The 12,407-nt window shown below is 38.7% G+C and overlaps 1 pseudogene across 1 annotated transcript; it reads left to right on the top strand.

Moving 5' to 3' along the window:
- The first annotated feature begins 1,004 nt into the window (after positions 1-1,004).
- Positions 1,005-1,619, top strand: LOC101003062 (annotated as a pseudogene). Its single transcript, XR_001898635.3, has one exon. The product of XR_001898635.3 is annotated as a thymosin beta-4 pseudogene (transcript).
- Positions 1,620-12,407: the final 10,788 nt, after the last annotated feature.

The following is a 12,407-nucleotide window of genomic DNA, read 5'->3' as shown; positions in this document are numbered from 1 at the left end:
TGTTCTGTCCACCAGGAGGATTTTCCTTCACCATAGTTCTTTAGGGATGTCCCAGAAAGGGGCTGTAGTGCTGTAGCTGTCCACTTTCTGGTGGAGCCTTCATATCATGAAGAACTATCTAAACCAGGCCCAAGTCTTCTCTTCCTCTGTCAACTGATCAAGATATCTGCAAACTAAGTTATGACATAGGGCTAGAGGGCTGATATACCCCTTCACAGGCAGAACAGTGAAGGTGTATTACTGGCCTTTTCAGCCGAAAGCAAACTGCTTCTGATGGGCTTTATGGATAGGGATGCAGAAAAAGGCATTTGCCAGGTCAATAGCTGCATACCAGGTACCAGAAGATGTGTTAATTTGCTCAAGCAATGAAACCACATCTGGTACAGCAGCTGCAATTGGAGTCACCACTTGATTAAGCTTACAATAATCCACTGTCATTCTCCAAGATCTATCTGTCTTCTACACAGGCCAAATAGGAGAGTTGAGTAGGTATGTGGTAGGAATCACCACCTTTGCATCTTTCAAGTACTTGATGGTGGTACTAATTTCTGCAATTCCCCCAGAAATGAAGTATTGCATTTGATTTACTATTTTCCTAAGTAGAATGCCTCTAATGGCTTCCATTTGACCTTTCCCACCATAATATCCCACTCTCCATAGTAAGGGAACCATTGTGGGAATTCTGCCAGCTGCTAAGTATGTCAATTCCAATTATGCACCTTGGAACTAGGGAAATAACTGCAGGATGTATTTGGGGTCCCAGTGAACCCACTGTGAGTTGGACTTAAGCTAAAACTCCATTGGTAACCTGACCTCCATAAGCTCCTACTCTGAGTGTACGGCCATAGTGATGTTCCAGGTCTCCTGGAATCAATGTCAGTTTAGAACAAGTACTCCCTGAAAGATCTGATTTTTCCCTCCAATGCACAGTTACTCCTGTAAAAGGCCACAGATCCCCTTGGAGAAGGCTGGGACAAAAATTAACAGTATACATTTTCGGACAACTCGGTAGTGGCCACTGCGCAGACCAGACTTCGCTCGTTTTCGTGCGCCTCGCTCCGCTTTTCCTCCGCAACCATGTTTGACAAACCCGATATGACTGAGATCGAGAAATTCGATAAGTCGGAACTGAAGAAGACAGAGATGCAAGAGAAAAATCCACTGCCTTCCAAAGAAACGACTGAACAGGAGAAGCAAGCAGGCGAATCGTAATGAGGCGTGTGCCGCCAATATGCACTGTACATTCCACAAGCATTGCCTTCTTGTTTTACTTCTTTTAGCTGTTTAACTTTGTAAGATGCAAAGAAGTTGGATCAAGTTTAAATGACTGTGCTGCCCCTTTCACATCAAAGAACTACTGACAACGAAGGCCGCGCCTGCCTCTCCCATCTGTCTATCTGGCTGGCAAGGAAGGAAAGAACTTGCATGTTGGTGAAGGAAGAAGTGGGGTGGAAGAAGTAGGGGTGGGATGACAGTAAAATCTAGAGTAAAACCAAGCTGGTCCAAGGTGTCCTGCAGGCTGTAATGCAGTTTAATCAGAGTGCCATTTTTTTGTTGTTGTTCAAATGATTTTAATTATCAGAATGCACAATTTTTTAAATATGCAAATAAAAAGTTTAAAAAAACAAACAAAAAAAAAACCAAAAAAACCCCACCAGTATACATTTTCAGTAGTGTACCAGGGTTTTTCCCTGAGGAGACCCAGCCTCCCCTTCACTCAAGGGATTCTGGGTTTGTAAACTGGCTCAAGTCTGAGAATTGATTGAGGGACCATGATTCTCTGCTTTTATGATTTGGGTTAGACTTTTATTGATTTGACCTGGAGGTTTTCTGCTCACACAGATTAAATAAAAATTTAGTATGCTACCCCAGTATTACCCTAATACCAAAACCAGGAAAGGACATAATAAAAAAAGAAAATTCCATACCAATATCTTTGATGAACATAAATGCAAAAATCCTCAACAAAATATTAGCTAACTGAATTTGACAACCTATCAAAAAAATAATACACCATGGTCAAGTGGGTTTCATACCAGGGTTGGTTTAACATACGCAAGTCAATAAATGTGATACAGCACATAAACAGAAGTAAAAACAAAAATCTTATGATCATATCAATAGATGCAGAAAAACCATTTGACAAAATCCAGTATCCCTTTGTGACTAAAACCCTCAGCAAAATTGGCATAGAAGGGACATACCTTAAGGTAATAGAAACCATCTATGACAAACCGACAGCCAACATACTGAATGGGAAAAAGTTAAAAGCATTCTCCATGAGAACTGGAACAAGACAAGGATGGCCACTTTCACCACTTCTATTCAACATATTACTGGAAGCCCTAGCCAGATCAATAAGACAAGAGAAAGAAATAAAGGGCATCCAAATTGGTAATGAGGAAGTCAAACTGTCACTGTTTGCCGATGCTGATTGTATACCTTGAAAACCCTAAAGACTCATCCAAAAAGCTCCTAGATCTGATAATTAAATTCAGTAAAGTTTCAGGATACAAAATAAATGTACACAAATCAGAAGCACTGCTACACACCAACAGTGACCAAGCTGAGAATCAAATCAAGAACTCAACCCATTTTACAACAGCTACACACACACACGCACAAGTTGGAATATACCTAACCAAAGATGTTAAATATCTCTACAAGGAAAACTAGAAAACACTAGGCCAGGCGTGGTGGCTCACACCTGTAATCCCAGCACTTTGGGAGGCTGAGGTGGGTGGATCATGAGGTCAGGAGATCGAGACCATCCTGGCTAACACAGTGAAACCCCATCTCTACCAAAAATACAAAAAATTAGCCAGGCATGGTGGTGGGCGCCTGTAGTCCCAGCTACCGGGGAGGCTGAGTCAGGAGAATGGCATGAACCTGGGAGGCGGAGGTTGCAGTAAGCCGAGATCATGCCACTGCACTCCAGCCTGGGTGACAGAGCGAGACTCCATCTCAAAAAAAAAAAAAAAACAAGAAAGAAAGAAAACACTGCTGAAAGAAATCACAGGTCACACAAATGAGTGGAAACACATCCCATGGTTATGGATGGGTAGAATCAATATTGTGAAAATGACCTTACTGCCAAAGGCAATTTATAAATTCATTGGAATTCCCATCAAAATACCATCATCATTCTTCACAAAATCAGAAAAAAAAAATGTAAAATTCATATGGAACAAAAAAGAGCCCACATAACCAAAGCAAGACTAAACAAAAAGAATAAATCTGGAGGGATCACATTACCCAACTTCAAACTATACTATAAGGCTATAGTTACCAAAACAGCATGGTAGTGGTATAAAAAAAGGCACTTGGACCAATGGAACAGAATAGAGAACCCAGAAATAAAGCCAAATACTTAACAGCCAACTGATCTTTGACAAAGCAAACAAAAACATAAAGTGGGGAAAGGACATCTCCACATTCAACAAATGGTTCTGAGATAATTGGCAAGCCACATGTAGAAGAATAAAACTGGATTCTCATCTATCACCTTATGCAAAACTCAACTCAAGATGGATCAAAGACTTAAATCTAAGACCTGAAACCATAAAAATTCTAGAAAATAACATTGAAAAAAATCTTTCTAGACATTGGCTTAGGCAAATACTTCATGACCAAGAACCCCAAAGCAAACACAACAAAAACAAAGATAAATAGATAGGACTTAATTAAACGAAAAAAGGCTACTTCACAGCAAAAAAAATAATCAGCAAAGTAAACAGACATCCCACAGAGTGGGAGAAAATATTTGCAAACTATGCAACCATTAGACGAAGGATTAATGTCCGGAATCTACAAGGAACTCAAACAAATCAGCAAGAAGAAAAAACAAATAATTCCATTAAAAACTGGGCTAAGGACAGGAATAGACAATTCTCTAAAGCAGATATACAAATGGCCAACAAATATATGAAAAAATGCTCAATATCACTAATTATCAGATAAATTCAAATCAAAACCACAATTCAATACCACCTTAGTCCTGCAAGAATGGCCATAATTAAAAAATAAAAAGATGTTGATGTAGATATGGTAAAAAGGGAAAACTTTTACACTGCTGGTGGTAATATAAACTAGTACAGCCACTATGGAAAACAGTATGGCGATTACTTAAAGAACTAAAAGTAGAACTACCATTCGATCCAGCAATCCCACTTTTCCTTTGGGTAGAGGAAAATAAGTCATTATATATAAAAACAAACAAACAAAAAAACACTTGCACATGCATGTTTACAGCAGAACAATTCACAATTGCAAAAATATGGCGCCAGCCTAAATGCTCATCAACCAACGAGTGAATGAAGAAAATGTGGTATATATACCACGGAATACTACTCAGTCATAAAAAGGAATGAAATAATGGCATTCGCAGCAACCTGGATGGAGTTGGAGACGATTATTCTAAGTCAAGTAACTCAGGAATGGAAAACTGAAGATCATATGTTCTCACTTACAAGTGGGAGCTAAGCTATGGGGATGCAAAGGCATAAGAATGATATAATGGGCCAGGCGTGGTGGCTCACACCTGTAATCCCACCACTTTGGGAGGGTGAGGCAAGTGGATGACTTGAGGTTAGGAGTTCAAGACCAGCCTGGCCAACATGGTGAAACCCCGTCTCTATTTTTAAAATATGAAAAATTAGCCAGGCATGGTGGCACAGGCCTGTAATCCCAGCTGCTTGGGAGGCTGAGGCAGGAGAATTGCTTGAACCCAGGAGATGGAGGTTGCAGTGAGCCAAGATTGTACCACTGCACTCCAGCCTGGGTGACAGAGCAAGACTCTGTCTCAAATAAATAAATAAATAAATAAATAAATAAATAAATAAATAAAACGATATAATGGACTCTGGAAACTTGGTGGGAAAAGTGAGAGGTAAGGGATTCAAGACTACACATTGGGGGCAGTGTACGCTGCTCAGGTGATGGGTGCACCAAAATCTCAGAAATCACACCTAAAGAACTTATCCATGTAACCAAGCACCACTTGTTCCCGAAAAACTATTGAAATAGTAATAATAATAAAAATAATTTTAAAAAAGAATGTAGTAGGCTTCCCATGTATTTCACTTCTAAGAACACCATGATTAATTGACCAATGCTGTAGTCTACACAAGTCAGAGTATTCTGATGGTTGCTCTGATTCTGCTGTTCACCATAACTATGCTCACCACACCTTTGGCAGTTGAGTGCTGCCACTTGGCCCATGCTACCCTGGGATCCAGTTACTCCCACGACATTTAATTTTACCAGTTGAGTTCCTACTGCAAGGTCTGGCCTACAGAGAAGAACAATCACAGAGCTTTTCAAGGATGTTGGGGCTCCACTTGGAAATCTATTTCTTAAAGTATTGGCAAAGGTTATGTCTTCTGAACTCTCCCAAAGTGGGTGAGTAGGTCTTAAATGGCAAATCTACCCTAATTACATTCCAATGTCCTTAAGCCTCTGAAGTTCTTCCTGTATGTTAAATCAAGAGATAACAGGCATCTCCAACTTACACACCATGAGTCATCTTTTGATCCATCTTTCAGCTAAACAACCAAACTGTCAAGAGTCCTAACTCCCTGAGTTGCAACATTAAATGAAGGCTCTCTTCTTAGTAGGTCAATATCAATAAATTCATTCTGATCCAACTTTATGTTCCTTCCATTACTATACCAAACCCTCAATATCTATTCCAACCCATGTTCCCCAGATTTCTTCTTGTATAAATTGGAAATTTTTCAAGTGGTTCTTTTGGAATGCAGTGCACCTCCTCATGGGTCACACTTTGTACCTCACCTTTAGGGGCCTGCTGGGGCTTCAGTCTAGTTATAAGTCTAGAAACAAAGAGGAGTGGTGGGGGATAGGTCCGGAGAAAAATCTGAATTGTCTTGCTTGACAACTGCCTTAGGGAATGCCATTACCATTTCCTCAGGCAGTGCAAAGTTAATCCCCTCAGACAGAGGTGGAAAGGCAGATGCTGCTGTGGGTGGGGAAGGCTGCTAACATTAAGGTTGGGATGCCACTGCTGCTAGGGGTGAAGAAACAACTTCCACTGGCATAAAAGACTCATCCAAATTTAGGAGCTCAATGTCCCCAGCTTCATCAGAGTCTTCCCACACGTCCACATCCAAACTTATAGGATCCCATTCTTTCCCAATCAATGCTCTCACTTTAACAGTAAATACTCTGCAAGACTGGGAGTTCAACTTTTACTGTAATTCAATTATATAATGAAACTTTGTGTTTGGTTTTTAGCAATTTTATCCCTGTGGCTACAGGACATAAGATTCTCCCTCAGGATACACCTAGAAACTCTTAGGTCACATATGCATTGCTTGAGCCTAGAATTTGAATCTCTGAGCTCATCCTTTTCTTTCATCACTTTATCCAGTGACATTAGGAGCAACCAACTGATATCATTATATTCCTTAGTTTTCCACAAATGTTTGAAAGTATCGTACATAGAGAGTCACTGAGTTCTTTACCCTCTTGTAAGTGGTTAATCAGGTGTATCCAATGCAGACATTTCCCTTATCTCTATAAACAGTTCACATCATGGGCTATCAGTGCTTTCTGTACTATTGGGAAATAGACATTTTAGCATTTTTAAGTCTAATCAGATTAAAAGCCAATTCCCAAAACCCCAAAACCAATTCAGGAGACTGATCCTTAAAATTCTCTTCCTCTAGAACCACTCTTGGTATGAAAATCTATATTAGTCAGAGTTCTCCAAAGAAACCAAACTAATAGAATGGATGGATAGATAGATCATAGATAGATAGCTAGGTAGATGATTGATTGATAGAGAGATAGAGAGAGAGAGAGAGAGAGAGAGAGAGAGAGAGAGAGAGAGTAGATAGATAAGAGGAGAGGAGATTTAATAGGGGAATTGGCTCATATTATTACAGAGGCTGAGAAGTCCCACAACATGCTGCCTGTAAGCTGGAAAACCAGGAAAGCTGGCAGTTTAGCTTAGTCCAAGTCTGAAGGTTTGAGGACCAGGGGAGCCAATGTAACTCTCAGACTGAGGCCAAAAGTCCGAGAACACAGAGAACCACTGGTACAAGTCCAAGAGTCCGAAGACTAGAGAATCTGGAGTTCTGATGTTCAAGGGCAAAAGAAGATGGGCATCCCAGCTCCGGAAGACAGAGCGAGCGAGCAAGTTCACATTTCCTCTGTTTGTTGTTGTTGTTCTATCTGAGTCCTCAGATGACTGGATGACACCTCTCCATAATGGATAAGGACAGATCTTCCTTATTCAGTCCACTGATTCAAGTGTCAATCTTTTCCTGAAACATCCTCACAGACAAATCCAGAAATAATGCTCTACCAGCTATCTGGGTATTCTTTAATCCAGTCAAGTTGACACCTAAAATTAACCATCACAATATGTCAACAGCACTTAATAAGCTGACTATCTATTCGATTTCTAGTTACCCGGTGATCAATTAGCCATTGCCACAGATTCTTGTGGGTCAAAACATTCAGATTACCATTCTGTTTCTGCGTACTACTGTGATAATGGTCCCTATCTTGTCCACCTGACCTTTACCACTTTGGGATCCCATTGTTTCTATTTGAGGTCAGGGGACCGAATTGTATTACAGTATCCCTCACCATTATTTCTGGCCTTTAGAATATAGCCACCATTGAGCTTATCAAGGATGCAGGTGCTCCACTTACCAATGCATATTTTTATTAATGTTTTTTTTATTTTGAAGCAATTACAAGTATACAGAAAACTTATGGAAAAGTGGTAAATACAAATGACACTTTTTTCTGGAACCTTTTTAGAATAAATTGCCAACCTGCTGCTCATTCACCTCCAAATACTTAAGTGTGTATTTCCTCAGATATTTAAGTGTGTATTTCTGACAAACAAGGACTTTCTCCCATATAATCACAAGTCAATCATCAGTATCAGCAAATTAACACTGCTACATTATTGCCATCTAATCCTCAGACCCCATTCAAGTTGTGACAATTGCCCATCAGAGTAAAAGGATTCAAGACAGAATCATAGGTTGCATTAAGTTGTAACGTACCTTTAGTCCCCTTTAGTCTGGAATGTTTCCTCAGTCTTTCCTTAACTTTTATAATCTTGAAACTTGTGAAGATTACAGTTATTTTGGAGACTGACCCTGAATTTGGATTATTCTAATATTTCTTCATGATTAGATTCATGTTATATATCTCTGGTGGCTTTAATATTTGTCAACAAGTTAGGCTGAACTGCATTTTCCAGAATTCCCTTTTCTCTATGCTTCTTGTTAGGGTGGGCCACAAAAGATTCCTGTGAGACATTTGGAGGATGGAAGTGAAGCAATAGCCGTTTTGCAGCTCACACATTTGCTGCTTATCTGCTGGCTCACCTTCTTTGTGTGGAGCACATCTGGGCCTACAAATGCTCCACCTTCTCTTAGGTCCTCCTTCAACTCCTTCCACTCCTGAGCCAGGTATGTGTTTAACTCCCAGGTGAAAGGCCTGGCTTCTGCAGGATCTCCACACCACTAAGATCAGAGGCAACAATAACTGCCAGCTTGGGCTTGAGTGTTGCAGCTTGTCTTTGTTCTCCCCACTTTACGTTTATCTTCCCCTTCCAATTGCCTGACCTGTGAACTTCAAGCTCCATCATCAGACATGAGAACAACAGGTTTGCATAGACTGCTTAATCATTTCCCACAATAGTAGATGATCAAATCTCTGTAACAAATTCCTTGAGACTTTGCTTCTCTCATGGAACCCTGACTAATAGAGCATGTGTTTTAGGCTGTTCTTGTGTTGCTATAAAGAAATACCTAGGGCTTTGTAATTTGGAAGAGAGGTTTAATTGGCTCACAGTTCTGTGGACAGTACATATAGCATGGTGCCAGCATCTGCCTCTGGTGAGGGCCTCAGGAAGCTTACAATCATGGTGGAAGGCAAAGGGGGAGCAGGCGTCCCACATGGTGAGAGTGGGAGCAAGAGAGAGAGGTAGGTGGTGCCTCATACTTTTAAACAACCAGATCTCATGTGAACTCAGAGCAAGAACTCATTCATTACCAAGAAGATGGTGCTAAACCATTTATAAGGGATCTGCCCCCATGATCCAAACACCTCTCACCAGGCCCCACTTAAAACACTGGGGATTACATTTTAACATGAGATTTGGAGAAGATAAATATCCAAACCATATCAGCATCTTTGACAGAAACATCATAGAAGCAATGCTACATCCTTCTTTATCATATCCTATCAGGTGGTGAATAATTTCTATTTGTCTCATTATTAATGGTGTCCGCTTTTATCACTTGATTAAGGTGATATCTGCCAAGCTTCTCCACTGTAAGGTTACTCTTTTTATCTTTTGTAATTGATAAGTATTTTGTAAGCAAATACCTAGAAACTTTAAATAATCATTTCTCATCAAAATTTGTTTATTTGCTTATATGTACACCTTATGTTCCTAGTTTGCTGACAGCTTTTATCATAGAAAGATGTTGAATTTAATGAAATGTTTGTTCTACATTGCTTAATATAATCATGTGATTTTTCACTTTTAGTTTGTGATGTGGTAGATTATACTGAGTAATTAAATATTGAACCAGTATTGAATTCCTGGGACAAATCCCATGTGATCATAATGTATTATAATTTTTACATATTGATGGGTGGAATTTGCCAATATTTTGTTTAGGATTTTCATGTCTATGTTCATGGAGGATATCGATCTACAGTTTTCTCTTTTGTACTGTCTTTACCTAGTCTTGATATCAGGGTAGTGCTGGCCTTATAAAAAGAGTTGGGATTTGTTCTTTTCACTTCTATTTTCCAGAAGAGATTGTGTAGAATTGGTGTTATTGCTTCTTTAAATGTTTAGTAGAATTAGGTGTGCTATGGTTTGGATGTAGTGTGTCCCTACCAAAACTCATGTTAAAATTTAATTGCCAATGTTGGGAGGTGGAACCTTTAAGAGATGATTAGGTCAATAAGATGGATTAATTTCTTTCTCATGAGACTGAGTTAGTTCTCCTGAGACTGGATTAGTTTTCATGGGACTGGGTTAGCTCTCACAAGAGCAGGTTGTTATAAAGTAAGGTTGTACCTAATATTTTGTCCCTTTTGCATGCCTTCTTCCCCTTCCACTTCATGTGGATCGAGTCCAGGAAAGCTATGGGGGCAGGGCTGCCTGACACTAGAGGCCCAAACCTCTAGCGTGTCCAGGAGGTGGCATGTGGAGTGAAAGATTATTTTGGAGCTTTAAAGTTTACAGTCTGCTCTGCTGAGTTTCAGACTTGCTTTGGGCCAGTTACTTCTTTCTTTCTGCCTTTCTCTTTCTTTGGGAATGGGAATGTTTTCCCCATGCCTGTCCCACCATTATATCTTGGAAGTAGATAAGTTGTTTTTTATTTTACAGGCTCACAGCTGGAATTTGCCTTGAGTCTCAGATGAGGTTTTAAATTTTTGAGTTGGTACTGGAATGAGTTAACACTTTGGGACTATTGGAATGGAATGATTGTGTTTTGTATTTGAGAAGGACATGAGTTTTGGGGGTCCAAAGGCAGAATGCTATGGTTTGGATGTGGTTTGTTCCTGCCAAAACTCAAGTTGAAATTTAATTGTCAATGTAAACAGTGTTGGGAGATGAAGCCATTAGAGGTGACTAGGTTAATAAGATGGATTAATATCTATCTCACAAGACTTAGTTAGTTCTTCTGAGACTGGATTAGTTCTTGAGGGACTAGTTCTCACAAGAGTGGGTTGTTATAAAGTGAAGTCATGCCTTAGATGTTATCCCTTTGGCATACCCACTTCCCCTTCCACTTCTTTGACAATTTATAACCCAGTATGAGGCCCTCACAAGAAGCTAACCAGATGTGGTTGCCAGATCCTACACTTCCCAGCCTCCAGAACCATGAGCCAAAATAAACCTCTTTTCTTTATAGATTACTCAGTCTCAGGTATTTTGTTATAGCAACAGAAAATGAATTAACACCAGTGAAACCATTTGAGCCTGGAGATTTCTTTTCTTGGAATGTTTTCAACTGATAATTCAATTTACTTGACAGCTATAAGACAAATCAGGTTATTTATTTCATTTTGGATGATTTGTGGTAGTATGCAGTTTTTGAGGAATTAGTCAATTTGTTTTAAGTTGTAAAATGTATGTGTGTATTATTTTTCAGAGTATTTCATTATTATCCTTTTAATATTTGAAGGTCTATAGTGATATCTACTCTTTCTTTCTTAATATTAGTAATTTGTGTCCTCTTTGTTTCTTTGTCAGTCATGACAGAGGTTTATTAAATGTATTGATCACTTCAAAGAACTAGAATGTGGTTTCTTTGGTGTGTACATTGTTTCCTATATTTAATTTCATTTGTTTCTGTTCTTATCTTTATTATTTTCTTCATTTTGTTTGCTTTAGGTTTGTTTTACATTTGTTTTTCTAGTTTCTTAAGGTAGAAGCTTAGATTATTGCTTTGAGATCTTTCCTCTTTAATAATATAAACATTTAATGCTATAAATATCACTTTCAGCACTGCTTTAACTGCATACCACATATTTTGATATGTTGTACTTTCACTTTTATTCAGTTCACAATATTTTATAATTACTCTTGAGAATTCTTCTTTGATCCATAGATTATTTAGAAATGTGTTAATTTTCAAGTGGTAGGATGTTTCCTTGTTATCATTCTGCTTTTGACATCTAGTTTGATTTCATTATGGTCAGAGAACACACTGTGAATGATGTCTTATTAATATGTACATATTTATGGGGTACATGTGATATTTTGATACATGCATACAATGTACAATGAGCAAATCAGGGTAATTAGAATATCTATCATCTTAAACATTTATCATTTCTTTGTAATGGGAACATTTCAAATCTTCTCCTCTAGCTCTTTTGAAATACACAATAATTTGTTGTTACCTGTAGTCACTCTACTTTGCTATCAAACACAACTTATTCATTCTAACTGTATTTCTGTACCCATTAAACAACTACTGTTCATCTGCCCCCACCCTTCCTAGCCTCTGATTACCATCATTCTACTCTCTACCTCCATGAAATGAAATTTTTTAGTTTCCACATATGAGTGAGAAAATGAGTCATTTGTCTTTGTGTGCCTGGCTTATTTCACTTAACATAATGACCTCCAGTTCTATCCATGTTGCTGCAAATCGCAGAATTTCATTCTCTCTTATAGTTGAATAGTATTTAGTATTCCATTGTATATATATATCACATTTTCTGTATCCACTCATCCATAGATGGACACTTAAATTGATGTTATATCTTGGCTATTGTGAATAGTGCTGTAATAAACAAGGACATGCAGATTGCTTTTTGATTTACTGATTTCCTTTCTTTTGGCTACATACTCAGTAGTGGGATTGCTGGATCATATGGTAGATTTATTT

Source organism: Papio anubis, chromosome X (genome assembly GCF_008728515.1).
Source record: "Papio anubis isolate 15944 chromosome X, Panubis1.0, whole genome shotgun sequence".
In the NCBI taxonomy this organism is placed as follows: Eukaryota; Metazoa; Chordata; class Mammalia; order Primates; family Cercopithecidae; genus Papio; species Papio anubis.
The sequence above is the reverse complement of the archived record's forward strand: the minus strand, read 5'-3'. Positions and strand labels throughout refer to the sequence as shown.